This window comes from Gopherus flavomarginatus, chromosome 19 (assembly GCF_025201925.1).
Source record: "Gopherus flavomarginatus isolate rGopFla2 chromosome 19, rGopFla2.mat.asm, whole genome shotgun sequence".
NCBI lineage: Eukaryota > Metazoa > Chordata > Testudines > Testudinidae > Gopherus > Gopherus flavomarginatus.
Genome location: NC_066635.1, coordinates 15,224,086 through 15,239,713, shown reverse-complemented (window position 1 = coordinate 15,239,713; position 15,628 = coordinate 15,224,086). Strand labels below are relative to the sequence as shown.

The 15,628-nt window shown below is 44.5% G+C and overlaps 1 protein-coding gene across 3 annotated transcripts in view; it reads left to right on the top strand.

Annotated features, from left to right (window-relative positions):
- The window catches only part of RAP1GAP2 (RAP1 GTPase activating protein 2), a 322,912-nt gene that overhangs the window by 102,391 nt on the left and 204,893 nt on the right, over nucleotides 1-15,628 (top strand). The window lies entirely within an intron of this gene.

Genomic DNA, 15,628 nt, shown 5'->3' with positions numbered 1-15,628 from the left:
GCTAGCCCAAGAAGCAGCAGCTAAGGAACCACAGCAAAGGATGGAATAATCCTGAAATATGGGTAGCCCTGGTGATGGTAGTGTCAAGGGGAGTCATGTTATAGTATGTCCATGCAGTGATTTGTTTGCTTGCTTAAGAGTAGTGGTTGTGTGCTCTGGACCTTCAGAGTATGGTGGGGGAAGCTGCCCTCTGGGGATGCAGTGTGTGTGTTGCACCTAGTAGGGTGTGTGTGCTGCATACTGGATCTTCTGTGATTCAGTGTGTGCATGTGTGTGAATATATATGCATATGTGTGTGTGCACACTGCAGTCTGGACCTTCTGGAGATGCACTGTGTGTTTGTGTATGCACACGCACTGCTTCTTACAAGGCGCATCAGAGTTTTGGTGCATCCCTTCTGAGCTACGTTCACACCCAAGGAAGAGCATGAGATGCAAAGAACGAGATACGCTCAGTAATAAAGAGCACAAGGAAAGAAATGCAGAAAATCTGCAATGTATAAAGAGATTCTTTCTGAAAAATATGGTCTTCATAGACTCATAGACTTTAAGGTCATAAGGGACCATTATGATCATCTAGTCTAACCTCCTGCACAATGCAAGCCACAGAATCTCACCCACTCACTCCTGTAACAAACCCCTAACCTATGTCTGAGTTATTGAAGTCCTCAAATTGTGGTTCAAAGACCTCACGCTGCAGAGAATCCTCCAGCAAGTGACCCATGCCCCACGCTGCAGAGGAAGGTGAAAAAGCCCCAGGGTCTCTGCCAATCTGCCCTGGAGGAAAATTCCTTCCCGACCCCAAATATGGCGATCAGTTAAACCCTGAGCATATGGGCAAGACTCACCAGCCAGCACCCAGGAAAGAATTGTCTGTAGTAACTCAGATCCCACCCCATCTAACATCCCATCACAGACCCCTGGGCATATTTACCTGTAGGAAATTTCAGCTGCTCTTTAATCATTGTTGAAGGGATGGGATTTTAATGTGGTTAGCGCTATGGCCATAAAATGCAGAATAGCATTGCACATTAAAATGGGTTCCAATTAATAACAGTTAAAGAATACATTTAAAGATTGGAAAGCTGTGAAATTTCTTGATCTGCCATCTTATTAAGATCAGATAAAATCCTTGAACCTAGAAAGAGCAGAACCATTGAACACACAGATGTGGTATTGTGGTGTACCCTATTTAAGGATAGTGATGTCCAAGAACCAGTCAACCATGTTCCAAGGCTCAGCAGCCCCTTTAAAAGCAGGCATGCTGGGATGTGTAGTTCCCTGAAGGATCCTGGGGAATTGTAGTCAGAGGGAAGGGAGGAAAATATCAGGTGACAATCATGTGACCAGCCACAGTATATAAAAGAAGCCTGTTGCTCAGAAAGCACAGAGGGATGGAGGAGTTTGCTGGTGGTGGAAATCTTAGTTGACAGACTTGCAGGGAGCAAAGCAAAGCGTGAGTGAAGCCTCAGTTGGGAAAGGCTATCTAGGACTGTGAAGCCTGGGAGGGAAGGATAAGGGTGGTGAAGCCCTGGTGAAGGTCTGTAAGGACCTTGGGATGGGCTGGACAGAACTGGTGAGCTTGGGGAAGGGGACTAGAAGACTTGCTTTCAGTGAAGCTTACTTTATGTTCATAAACCAAACCCCAGAAGGGGAGTGGTAATTCAAAAGTGCCAGTCATGGGTGTTTTTCTTGATGGGTATGAAAATCAAGGTAGTGGATGCACCTGACGGCAGAGTAGGTAAGCTGCTGCTTCAGGTATATATCTGCCCATGTTCATCCCCCCCAGCATGTAAATTTCCACCAGGTGCAAAGGTCTCAAACAATATCATAGGCTCCACTGAAGCCCCAAGTAAGGGGTGTCACTTGGGTTTCAATATTGCACAAGGTGCCTGCACTAGAGTGACTCTTGCATATGCTGAGTGAAAACCTGCATTGTATGTAAACTAAAATGTTTGTATTTTAAATAGATTAATTTGGATATAAGGGCAGCACATGGTATGTTCAAGAGAGACTGGCTGCCAGTATCTCTTTAATCATCTCAGTAACCAAATTAAAGTCAAGACTGTGCCATATACCCTGAAATCTCTTACTGTTCTCACTGGGTGGTGGGAAAAAGTGTAGTGCTAAATAAACTCAGGACAGTCACTCCAGCTCCTGATACTGAAAATGTCCCATGGTCTGTAACCCTTTTTATATTTTTAAGCAGTCTCCAAATACTCATGATCTGCAAGGGTTGGACTTGGTTCCAAACTTTCTCAAAGTTGAGGAATATTTGGATCTGGGCTTTAGGTTAGGGCCCATCTCTAAGGTGGACTAAACACTAATTAAACCAAAGAAGTTTTTTGTTAAACAACAAGTGCATTGTGGGAAACTGCACATTCAGCATCTCCACATTGCTCTGCCATCAGTTATACAAGTAACCAGAGCCCCTGGCACTGCTCGGTATCTAAAAGACTCTTGACTACTGTGTAGCAAGTAGCTGTCTGAGGGTAAATCACTGCATTTTCTGTGAAGTAGGAAGACTAGTAATGGGGCACCTTTTATCCCAGCCCTTTCTATAATAGGGGAAGGACCTTATGATGGGGTGTTTACTCCATACTGGCAGCAAGGGGTTAATAGGGCCCTAGAGAGGCTGTGCAGAAAGCAGACAATAGGAGAGGGGCTGCAAGGAACAGCTAATCAGGTCCCAGGAGGCCCATGTAAGAAGAACTGCAGGGCAGAGCCTAGTCAGTTACTCCCTGAAGTTTAAGGAGGGAGGACTGGGTGTCTGGCAGGCAAAAGGAAGCTAGCGCCCTGGACAGAGCAGTGCTGCTAGCAGGGACCAAAGGAGCTAGAAAAGAGCTCCAGGCTGGCTACTGGGATTTGCAGGCTGAGGCCCTGAGGCAAGGACGAAGAGGGTGCTGGGTCCACTGGGGAAGTGGCTGAATAATTGGTTTCAGTCGCCGCTGGGGAAGTGGCGGGACGGTTGGACTGCAACACTTGCCCCCAGAAGTGGGGAGCACAGATCACGACATGGCCACAGGATTGTGTCATGAAGAGAATGTCACGTTCCTTGGAGCGACGTGGGTCCAGGAGCAGAAGTGATGTGGGTGAGCCACTACCGGGCATGGATGTAGTGATGTGTGGCGCTAATCCCCAAGATGATCAGCAGGAGGCACCAGCATGGTGAGTGGAGCCCTGTCACAGACCCCAAGAGCCAACACTCACAAGTGGGCAACTGGAGTTAAGCTCCTAAATAAGTGGCCTGACCTTAAAAATGCTGAGCACCCCTCAATGTCAAAGGGTGCTGCTCGTTCTCAGTTCCTCTGAAAAATCAGGTCGCTGTCCTAAGTGCCTGAGTTTGGGCTCCTAAGTGTGAAAATGTTGTTGGTTGACGTCCCCTTGTGCTGGCAGCGAGTGAGAGCCCAGTACAGTGTTAGTGTTGTGTGCCTGGCTTCCGTGGTGCCATGAACCAAGCTAACTTTTTACACAGTGTATTAGAATACGCCTGCGGCCCTGCCCACTATGCGGGATTTCTGTATTCCGAGTGAGAGAAGCCTCTTCTGTCCTGAGTCTACTGGGGGTGTTAGCCAAGAGAACTGCAAAGGCTATGTTCTGCTCCCAGGGTGTCAGAGGAACTAGGAGTTACTTGTATTGCATAGTAGGAGAGCCAAGCTTTGGGATTTGGCCCCTTCTGCAGCTTGAAGACAGTCCTTCATCATCTTAAAAGCTCCTAGGTAACAACGAGATCTATATTGTATTGAGAAGACAGATTAGCATCAATAGACTTTACATGCTGAAATAGTTAAACATATTGATCGCCACTGCAATCCTGTTGGCTCCTGCCCCTGAGAAATTCAGGCTTTAAATTGTTTTGCCTTCTCTTCCTCTAAGAATGAGATGAGCAGAAGTACAAATACTCTTAGACATTCAATAAAAGCTGATTTTTTGATTTTTTTTCTATGACCACACATCCAGTTGAGCAAAGTTCCTTGTCAAATCACTTTCAACAGCTCCAGTTGAATCAATGCATTTATCGCAGCATCATCTATGTACATAACCAATTTGCGCTCACTAATGACATATGGCCAGATCCTCACCTTGTGTAAATTTGCATGGTTACCTTGAAGTCAATGGAGTTAGGGTGAATTACACCAGCTAAGGATCTGATCTGCTTCTGAAGTAGCCTTTTAACAAAAGGTTTTACAGAGGTCCCACAAAGATAGATTGTAATGATGTCTTCCCAGGTCCACTTGAGTGCCTCCCACTTCTTTGTCACTCACCAGACTGCTGGCTCTGTGTTTTAAGTCTCTGGAGTCCAAACAGCGTCCATGCACAGTGCTTGTCTTAGGGTCCTTAGAGGATCTGTACCCCAAGAGTTTGTCTATCTAGTGCGCCATCCTGACTGTTGACGCTATACAGTCCATTGCCCAGGACCTGGAACCAATGCTGACCCCACATGTTCCTCTGTATCTTAAACACATCCTCTCCCAAAATCCCACTGATGATATGAGCCTCCTGCATTGCATACTAACATTCTCAGGTGGCCGGTGATTAGGTGTAGTACATACAGGACTTGTTCTTCAGTAGCATAACAAATACACAGATATACCAAAATAATAAATCTGATGTGTGGTTCTCTGCCTCAGTTTCCTCTCCCCTCAAGAATATTCTTTGAGTTGGTGTCAGGGTCATCTGAGGCTCTCCAATGTCCTTCTGTTGTAGTGGTTGGGTGGGTTCTGAAACATGGAGCCTTCTCCTTTAGCTTGCCTCCTTTGACTATGGCTGGTCGGTCCCCTTCCCTTCTCCTGCCCTAACTTCTTGTGTGTGAGTCTTTTCCACTATGAGTCCTTTTTAAACACCTGTTTAGTCTCTTTGGTCTTTTTGGCCTCCTTGGAGAATCTTCATTTGCACCTGCTTTTAGACAAGAGGAGGAAGTATCTTCTCCCAGATTGGGCAACCCCTCTTAGGATATTTATTGGCTGATCAAGGAACAATCCTTATAATTGGGCACTCCTCATTATCTTTGGTCTGGCGTCTACCCATTGTAGATCCTATCAGCAATAGTGGCTACCCAGAGGCAGAAGCGCATTTGTGAAAAAACAGTTTGATGTCAACAACTGCATAATAATGCCATGATATCAACCTGAATTCATACATGTGACTTACCCTAGTTCGTGTGTCCCCGCCCTCTCTTTTTTTATATCACTAGTTTATTTAAATACAGTAATTGGAATGTCTCCAGCAGCAATTCACATTTTAGAAAAATTACACATCTTAAATGTAAATAGTTGTTCAATCTCCTGATCGGGTTTGGTTTTTCAAACAACAGAGTAACCAGTAGGGGCTTCTAATGCTTCAGAACAAATCAATTTCTGTAATCAGCAGTGTGTTCCTCTAGCCACTTCTAATGATTCTGGGCTAAGTCCAATGTAACCTTGTCTGTATTGTTGAAATGCCTCTTACCGGGTGACCTCAGTAAAAACAAGCTTATGTTCGCTCTTCCATTTGAATTTGTTGGTAAGTAGACTTGTTAGTGAAGCTGAAAAGGGGCTGTTTGGATGGGTGCTTAGAGCAAAGCAGTTGGGAGCTCGGATAATCATAAAGTCCAATCTGAACTGAAGGTTTTGACTTCCCTGTGTGACCGTTGGTAAGTCACTTGACCCTTCTGTACATAATGGTATGTGTACACTGTCATCACAGGGCGTAATTGCAGCCTGTGTAGATATACCGAGCTAGCTTTAATCTAGCTAGTTTGGGTACCAGAGAGTGAAGCTGCAGCTGCATGGCTTTGTACAGCTTGTTTAAAAGACCACAGACTAGTGGATCTAGGGATTAGCTTGATTAAAATGGAGGTGTCTAGGGAAAACCCTGGAAGCATTTGCATTGTGTTTTGTTTCTTGTGTGTTCTTAGATTCTGAACTCTCAGAGCAAGGACTGTTCTGAAATATTTAGAAAGGGCCTAGCATGGAGTGGGTGCTAATGCAATGAGACTTGCAGGTATTTATTTGCATTTTTCTTCCTTTGGTCAATCTCGCTTTTCGATAGGGGAATTGGATCTTCAGTTTTATATGCACACATTGGCAGCCCCGGGCTTATTTTATTGTATCCTGAGCCTCCCAGATAAACATCTGAGATCTAGGAAGTGTTCCCAATTGAGTTCGGTAGGCTGGCATGTACGGTAAATTGCCATATATTCCTTCTCTATCTCCTACATGGTATTCCAAGTAACAAACCGTGTGATCGGGATTGCAGAAATGCATTACAGGTTGGCTCGTAATGAAAATCAGTACAACTAGATCGTTCTCTGATTTATGTAAACCATATTAAGGCCTCCCAGAAATGTACCCTTTTGTGTTTGATGTCTAGCTAATAATCACCTCTTGGGTGACTGAGTTGTTTGTGATCAAGTATGGTAGTTGCCTGAGATAGGTTTCACTAGACCTGAGAAAGTGTGTTAATATTCCATAACATGGCCTGTTAATGAACAATGAATCACAAATAGCAGCCTGCAAAACACAGGCTTTAGAATCTTTTTTTTTATTTTATTTTTTTTAACTCCACAGGAACCCACTGCTCCAAGGCATGTTGGTAGATTTCCAGCCTCATTCCACTGTAGCAGTAGCATGGTGAAAAGTTCATTCCTCTGGTGCCTTGCTTTGCCTTATTGATAGGGCTGGGATGTAGAATGTCTTTTCGCTGCCATGATATAATCTAATCATATTCCTGCATGGACACTACCTTTTTATATACAATTGTAATAAAAAGATGAATAGTGTTGCTGCAGTGCATGAGGTATTACAACATTAATGATGCAGTCTGTCTTCTGCAGCCAAGGTAGCAAAGAGAGAATTATACTGTCCTTCCTGGGCATAATTTCAGCACCAGCTGTGTGGACCGTTCCTCAGTAAAGATACTCCCAGATACAAGAAGTATCCCCATCTCCCCCTTGCTTGTATTTAGATGATCTAGCACAGATTTTTCTATATACAAATAGGTGGGTAAGATATATGCCAAATGTTCTTTGCGAATCAGAAATAAATGCATGGTTTGTGCATAATCACTTTAGAAAAAAAAATCTAAGTTTTCTTCCTGGTGAATTCAAGTAGGATGATCCTTGTTAGCATTTTGGCAATTGTAGAAATTAGAGATGGAAAAGACTTGTTGGCAAAATCTACAGAAGACTGTAATTTTGAGTCCCCTGAGATGGTTTTGAGATATTCTAAGTTAACCTCTGAAATTAGAGAACACTTCTGAAAAATTTGGCCACATGTAGCACAGATTACTTCCATAGGCATCTGTAAGAGGCTCAACAACGGGTGAAGAGTACACAATGTGGCCAACGTAGTTTTGTTCAGTACAGTGAATCAAATTCAGACCTAGTATCAGTGGATGCAGCTGTGATGTAGAGTTCGTCAGGAATTTTTTTGACAAACCCTCCTTTTGCAAAAAAAATAAAAATAAAAATAGTGAGATGTCAGAATCAAAAGTGTTGGTGAAATGGTTTTGACAAATCTCCTGACTCAAAACATTATTTTAAAATGTTGTAATTGTCCAAATGTTCCATTTTAACACTTCAGAAAATATTTTGATTTTTTTGAGATGAAATGAAATGTTTATTAGATTAAGACTAAAGGAAAGAAAAGAGTCAAAATTGAAAGTAAACATTTTGAAATTACTGCAGTAAAACATTTTGTTGGACTCGAAGCAAACTCTTTTTTTCAGATTTCTGATTCAGAAAGCACCAAGTTCAACTGCTTTCCTGATCTGAGGATGGGAAAATGTGGATACCTCAGATTCTTTGCAGGATGGGAAAATAGTGTCCCATCCAGCTGTTCTCTGAAGCCTTTTACTTCAGCATTAGGTTTGCAAAATAAGTCTCTAATTGGCACCCATACGTGCCTCATTATGGATGGTTCTGAGCTTTTAGTGGATTCAGTATGAGTTAAAGACACTCAACACCCTGCAGGTGTTTCCCAGGGTTCTAACCCAGTCTTTTCCTGCCTGGGGTGCGGACTCATGTTCTTGTGTCTGTTCTTTTTCTCTGTAGCCTACTTCCACCATTTCTTTACCCCTTGAAACAAGGGGAAACCAGGACACACAGCTGCTGCAATCTCAGCCAGCAGGGGGCGTTTTTTGCATGACACAGCCACTGATCTGCAGCACATTAATTAGCTGATTACACTGCTAACTCAACATGAAGCTGTGTTGTTCATGTGCGAACTCTGTTAAAATAATGTTAAGTGATCTGGTTTAACACAGCTCAAGGTCTGGCTAATTCCAGCCTGGGCTGGCTGCAGCTGTTAGAGGATTATTTTGCTCCTTTAGAAAACAAATGACAGTCATTTTACCCCAGTTGTTGATAAATCCTCTTTAATAGGTTCATTAGTGCAAATTTGTGCAAGCTTCAGTCTTCTGAATGAAATGCTGCCCTTTGATCTGGCTAAACTTCGTAGCAATATAATATTTAGCACACTAAAAGCAGGGTCCCTTCCTAATCTGCCTTAGAAACACAGTTCACACACTGTAAAATGCAGATGTGTGCTTCTTCCTGGCCTTGGTTTATTAATAAAGAAAACAGCAATAAGATGATAAAGCTCTGCTGGTGCCTCGCCAGAATTAGCTGCTCTGAGGGTTCCTCCCTGCAAGATTGCTCAGCCCACATGCTATATCCTCTCTCCATCTCCCTTAAATCCAGCTGGGGAAAAATTATGTCCTCAGTGGAACTCCCTGAACCCTTTTTCAGGGGAATAAACTCCTGCAAACTGGGCAGTTATTTCAGGCAAACACTGCCAACTGGATTTTTGTTACACCAGTTCTATGCTGATAGCATTTCATATGCTTAAATGGAGTCACTCCGGTGTAAGTGAGGGGAGAACCAGGACCATAGTTCTTTTCATTTTCAAATTGCTTTGCCAATGTGTGGCTAAATTCCACAAGGCTCCAAGCCAGCACAGAACTTCAAAGGGTGTACACCAGCTCTCAGTGCAAGATCTGGACCAATACTAGCTAGCTTTGCCCCCCTTGTGAGGCAAGCAATATAATTACCCCCATTTACAGAAGGGGGAAAACTGAGCCAGAGTGGTGAAGTTTCCATTGGCCTCAGTAAGAGTTAGAATAGAACTCAGGACTTCCAGGCTGCCATTCCTCTGCTCAGGCCACTAGACAGTAGTACCCCTCTACATTTATTGTATTATGTATGCAGCTCATGCTGTGCATATCTATATCAATAATTTGAAAGAAAATATTTCCCTGGCCCTACTTACCCTCTCTCTTACAGTGTCTTGGGACTGGTTCAATAGTCTTTTTTAAAAACCCTCTCCTTTTGAAATGACCAACCAACTTTCTCTTTAGTTGCACAGAAATACCGATAGGAAATGCGGGTTCAATCCTGCAAGAGACTGAGCACCCTCAATTCCCATTACTTCATGGAAAGTGGGAATTGAGGGTGCTCAGCACCTCACAGGAGGCAATTGGCACCTTGTAGTTCTGACCTTTGAGTATATGTCTACATTGCAATCAAGAGGGATGATTGCAGCATGGATAGGTGCAGCGAGCTTGAATAAAATAACAGTGTAGTTGCAGTGGCATGGGCTAGTTGCCTGAGTAATATTTCCCCCACCCCCTCCAGACTCAAGGTATGTACTCGCCACAAGCTAGCCCTCCTCACACTGCTATTTTTAGCAATCTAGCTCGACCCAAGCTAGCTTGGCTATGCCTGCCCATGCTCTCCAGCTGGCAGTGTAGGCATCTGAGCTGGTAGAGGCGAGTAATGCATGTTTACAAGGGTCGGTTTGCTTTGCCTGTGTGTGTAAATGAATGTGTGAGAAAGTGGGAGGGTGAGTGACAGGGTAGGACGTGAGACTAGAAATGGTTCATTATCTGTCTTTTATGGAAACTGCCGCCTCATTTTTTGCAGGAAACCACACGTGTGATTAACAGTTACCAGGCAGCGGCTGCCGGGCAGCTTGGGGTCTCAGATTCTTATTTTTCTCACCCATCAGCTCTGACCCTTAGCTCAAGCAGAACCTTTGCATTAAGGCTTTCATTATAAATCAGATGTAAGCACTGACTGTGGAGAGCAAGTGAGTTAGCATCCTCATGGCCCACAATCATGTGCAGAAAATAGAGAGATGGGGAGGAAAAGCCATCTGCGATATACATCTCAGTCACTCAGTCGGTAGGACACACAGACACCCCCTCCCCCAGTAATAAACACATTCAGTGGGTTAGTGTAAATGGGAGGGGAATGTGGTTGCTTGTTAATAACACTTCCCACCTGCAGATCTGAAAGTGCTTTACAAAGGAGGTTAAGCCCCAATACCCTCATTTGACTGCTGGGAACTGATCCCCTGAGAATGAAGTGATTATGGTTTTCCCAAATGACACTGGAGACCAGCTGGGAATCGAAGATGATCTCTTGGCTTCCACTCCCCTGCCTTGCCCACTGGACAACACAACTTCCCCACTGGATAACAGAGAATTCTGGGCCACACCTATTAAGGAAACACCACGCTTTGTGGTATGCTGCTATGCCATGGAGCCCTCTCAGTTCCCTTTCTCATTGTGTCACATTGCGTCAGTGCTTCCATCCTGCTCTGATTTCTCCTTTGTACCCACAGGTTCATTTACAGCTGTTTCGCAGCACCTCTCTCTCTCTTTCATCCATCTGAGATGCAGAGAGGAATGCTATGTGGGTGGCAGTCCCTACTGCTGACAGCAGCTGGGCATCGAATCTAAGAAGAGTAGACGGAGGGAGGTGTGAGCAAGATCTGATTCAACAGAGCTCAAAGACGCAGCCCAAAGTACTTGCTTGCCTAGGCAGCACAAGACACAGGCGTCACTTAAGGGCTTAAATGCTTTGTGGGCTTTCTGTGCAGGGGTGACTTGCCCATGGTCACACAGGGAGGCTAGGGACTGATCCCAGATATCCTGAGTCTTAGTCCTGTGCCTTAACCACGTGGATGGCTGAGAGGGTGAATTATGGGCTAAGGAACCTTTAACTGGTTTGAAACGAACCAGTGGTGGTTGTGATGGAAAAGCACTTACCTGGCGGCCTACGTGAAATGGGTTGGCAGCCTAGTTCCTACCAAACGGGTATCCACAATACAAAAGCAACACTGCATGTGTCACCGACTAGCTAAGTGAAGTGAGGCCTAACTCTTGATGGCATTTCTCTGTCTCTTATGCACTGACTTTGAAATACCACCTCCGATCAATTTCAAGGAAAGTTGGAGGCATCGCTGGGCAGAACCCTATTGATCCTGGCAACTGGGAAACCTGACTGCTGCACACAGTGCCCACTTGGTGTGGCAGGCAAAGGGGCATTGTGACATCAGCGATAACTCAGCCAGTCGTCATACCCTCCCTCCTATTATTTTCATACTTCCGCCCCACTGGTTGAAATGAATTGGCAAATGAATGCGGGTCGGGATTAAGGTGCTTTGCCAGAATTGGGGATTGGGGTGGTGGTGGTGGTTGTTCAGAACAGGAATATCTGGGGCTGCTTCGGATCACGAGCTGTATTGGCTGAGTGGGAGGAGTCTGGAGATTTGTCCTGTGACTCCCTCCTTGCCTGGCTCAGGTGGGATCATTTACCTCTGCCCAGTCACAACTGTCTTAATTCCTCTAAGCAGGGCCCATTTGGTGCTGCAAGCAGAGAGGTTTCTTGAGGGAGCGAGGGATGACTGGTTGAGTTACCTCTGATGTCCCAATACTACTGCTCTGGCTCCTCTGCCTGCAGCACCACTTGGGTCCAGTTAAAGGGAGGCTGTTGCTGTGAAACCAATAAAACAACAAAGAGAAGACTGGGAATGGCTTAGATGACGTAACAATACAATGTAGGTTTAGTGTCATAATTTTGTAAAATTGCTACAGATGGAGGGATACAGACTGTATTCCTGCCTCTCCCACCATCTCTGCATGAATCCACAATGAAATAATGAGCCTCGTGTTACTATTACAGTTAGGTTAATTCTTGCCTGGCACCATAGTGAGCATTTTAGCTTAACCCTAAATGCAGATGGAACTTTATCTGTAAATCCCATCAACAGGCAAGCTACATGGCCTGCTCTTTCCTCTTACATAGAACTTTTCAAATGCAGTTGAGGCTCAATGGGTTCTTAGCTGGTCTAAATAGCCAGAGCTTCATAGACTCCAAGAGCCTATGCTTCAGTGGAAGCCTTATTAAACCCTTTATGTAAGTTTCATTTGCATATTTGCAATTCAGTGTCCGCTATGAGCGTTCTGCTTTGAAGACCCCTGATAAAACCTGACTAGATAACCCATGAGTACAGACAAATAGACAAATGAAGTGTGTTTTGGCAACATATAACTCCGGTACATAGTTGGCATTTCTTGGTAAACAAAATCTAAACGGAACAGTTTGTTCTCATTAAAATGTAAGCCTGTACATTGTTGTAGTAATGAACTGACCAATCTCTCTCCCTGTCTCTGCTATATTTTGTATCTTAATAAGGGAACCCTCTGAGAGTGGGAGCATCTTTTTTTCACCCTACAAAACTTCTCCTTAGAAGTGACATTGAATGACAACTGAAACTGCAATCTGTAGTGTAGCGAAACGAGTGGGGACTTTCATTCTCTGTTGCTATACACGGAGTTTCATTACCTCTTACTTCACAGTGGGATAGATGGTGGCTTTCAGCACAGCCTCAGCAAGGAGGGGTGTGGGAGCTGCACCACCCCAGAAGTAGCCCTCGGAGGCACTGTGATCCCTGAGTCACAATTCTGCCACTTCCTTCTATAGGTGGAATTGGTGTAGCGATTGGCTGCTGGCCTATATCAGCAGCTAATGACGCTCACCCCCAGTCAGCTGAGCTGTGCTGGCCATTGAATGGGAGTAGTCTACCTGCAGCTTTGTCTGTTTGCCTCTTTACCTGCACTAGAGGGGAATAGGTGTATGCATACTCCATCACACCTGGATCTAACGGGCCATCTTACCTCTGCATGCCTACATAGGGGTATAAGGTCTGTGTTCCTCTCCCATCCCTAAATTCATCCCTGGTATAACTTCTCCTCAGGGAATTTGGCCCCTGATGTTTTGTATAATTACTGTTCACACCAACCAGAGATCCAGGGCCTCCTTGTGTGAGGTGCAGTACAGACCGAAGACAATCCCAAAAGAGCAACCCTTTTATTTCTTTCCTATTTTCTGGAACAGGATCTTTTCAAATGTATCTCTGGAGATGGATTTTTCAGGGAGTGATATTATTCTACCAGCAGTGTTTGGTTTTTTGGCAGCGCTTTGTCTGGAGATTTGGTTCCGGCACCATATTGGTATCCTAAGGCTATCTAATTATTTTGCTTCTCTGGGCACACCTAGAGGACGTGCTCCATCTGAATGCAATGGCAAAACTCCCATTGACCTCACCCAGGCAGGTCTGGCCCTGATAGCACACGACAGAAACCAATTCCACAGTCAAACACCAGGCCCCAGTCCTCCAAGACACGGAGCTCCCTGGCAGAAGCTAACGAGAAGTGAGAGGGCTCAGCAGTGTGCAGGATCAGACTCTCACATACTTAGCACAGTTTGCTCTGACACTTCATTCCCCAGTGCCTTTGTCACAGAGCCCCAGAGAGGTACTTAATTTTGGATATTACAGATGGTGCCAAAGATTCATCTTCCCTGGAGCTTTTGTGTTTTTTAGTTTTAGTTGATTGATTACAATGACTTGGCTATTACTGTTTTGAAGGGAACATTCTCTCCCCCGCCATTGGTTTCAGTTATACAGAATACTCCTGGGGCAGGAAAATGTCTCAGCAGACAAATTGTTTTTGGAGAGGCTGCCATAAGAACCCAACGGCAGAGGCGAGATATTCTGTAACAACATGTCCCCGGCAAAATGCTGTGTTCCCAATTTAGCTGGTGCTCCTGGTTGGCCCAGGTGTGCTGCTGGTCAGCATTGAGGTGTGTTGCTTGAACTGTGCTGGGGAAACAAGACATGGCCTATGGGCCTTATCCAAAGCCCAGTGAAATCAGTGAAAAGACTCTCATTGACTTCAATGGGTTTAGGATCAGGTCCTGTGTGTGACTCAACTCTCCTATTGTTGTTTTGTCAAGGTTCAAAGCTATTTTTCGGATTGTTCTTTTCCATCAGAAGAACTGTACTGCAAACAAGACAGTCCTAATCATTCAAAAAAGAACAGGAGTACTTGTGGCACCTTAGAGACTAACAAATTTATTTGAGCATAAGCTTTCGTGGGCTACAGCCCACTTCTTCGGCTCAAATAAATTTGTTAGTCTCTAAGGTGCCACAAGTACTCCTGTTCTTTTTGCGGATACAGACTAACACGGCTGCTACTCTGAAGCCAGTCCTAATCATTCTCTTTCATAGCAAAGGCATTTTGATTTGCCGATGGTAATAGCCTTGAATTAGGACGATATTGAATGACTGGCAAATGAAATAGCGTCCCACAGAATTAAAGTCCAGCGAGTCAGAGTTCTAAGAAGCTTTGCACAGCCACCGCGGCTAGTAGAGGAGTTTATTACTAGCAGGTGCCATTCAGATGTCCTTTGCTTTTGGTGTTTATGTTTGGAAAACCTTAAGCCTAAGGCTATTCAGATTCCTGTTGGTTGCTGTACTGAGTAATTCTATGTATTTGGATCCAGCCTGTGAAAGAGTCTGCAGTAGCATCCTGAAGGCACAAATGAAATTTCTCTGTTTGGGGTCTGTTTGATTTACCCACACCTATTGGATGGGAAGGCTCCTGTTGTTATAATAGGTGCTTTGCAAACATGGTGAGAGACAGGCCCTAATCCAAAGAATTTACAATGAAAATAGTGAAGACTGACAAAAGGTGGAGACAGAAAACAAGGCACTGAGGGAGAGGAGCAGCTTGCCAAGGTCACACAGTAAGTTGTGACAGAGCCAGGAACAGAGTCCAAATCGCCTGCTTCCCAATCTGGTGTCATCATCCCTAAACCACACTGACATTAACAGGCTTTGGATCAGGCCCTAAATTAGCAGTGGCTTCACTTGTCTACTGTCCCGGTGCTCTCTATTTATACCTCACATACTTGTAAATGTAAGGACTGGAATTCAGGATAAACCAGGAATAATTGCAGCTTAAAACCCTTTGAGCTTAAGTTCTTAGAACAAACCTGCTTGTTTTCTTTATTCAGCGAGCTGCTGTTTCTGGCAAGGTTGCTAGGGATCTGTTGGTGTTTCCTGCTGCTTCAGTAGGTACAATAACACATACTTAGATTGCAGCAGTGTAAAAAATATAAATTCCTCTAGTGCACAGAGATGTTCAGGCCTGTTCTTAGCTGGTGTGACCAATGGAGGAGCGATGCCAATTTACACCCCTGATAGCCAGCCTGGGTTCACCTGTTTATTCATATATTGCTGGTGTGCCCGGCAATCAGGCCTATCTTCAGCGTCTTGAGCCTGGGAGGAGGAGGAAGAATTTTCTTCTTGAGGATGCTAGTGTTCCATTTTCTTCTTTCATTGATGTGTTAAAGCTGTAACTCCTTCAAGGCAGTTGTGACACTATTCTTGCTGTCTGGGTATGGAGGCACTGCTAACGTCTGGAGGAGAATTTAGCATACTTGGAGATGATGGATATCTGTCATTTAAAGTCATAGGGCCAGACTTCATTTTGCTCCGCTGGTGTAAATCTAGTGCAAC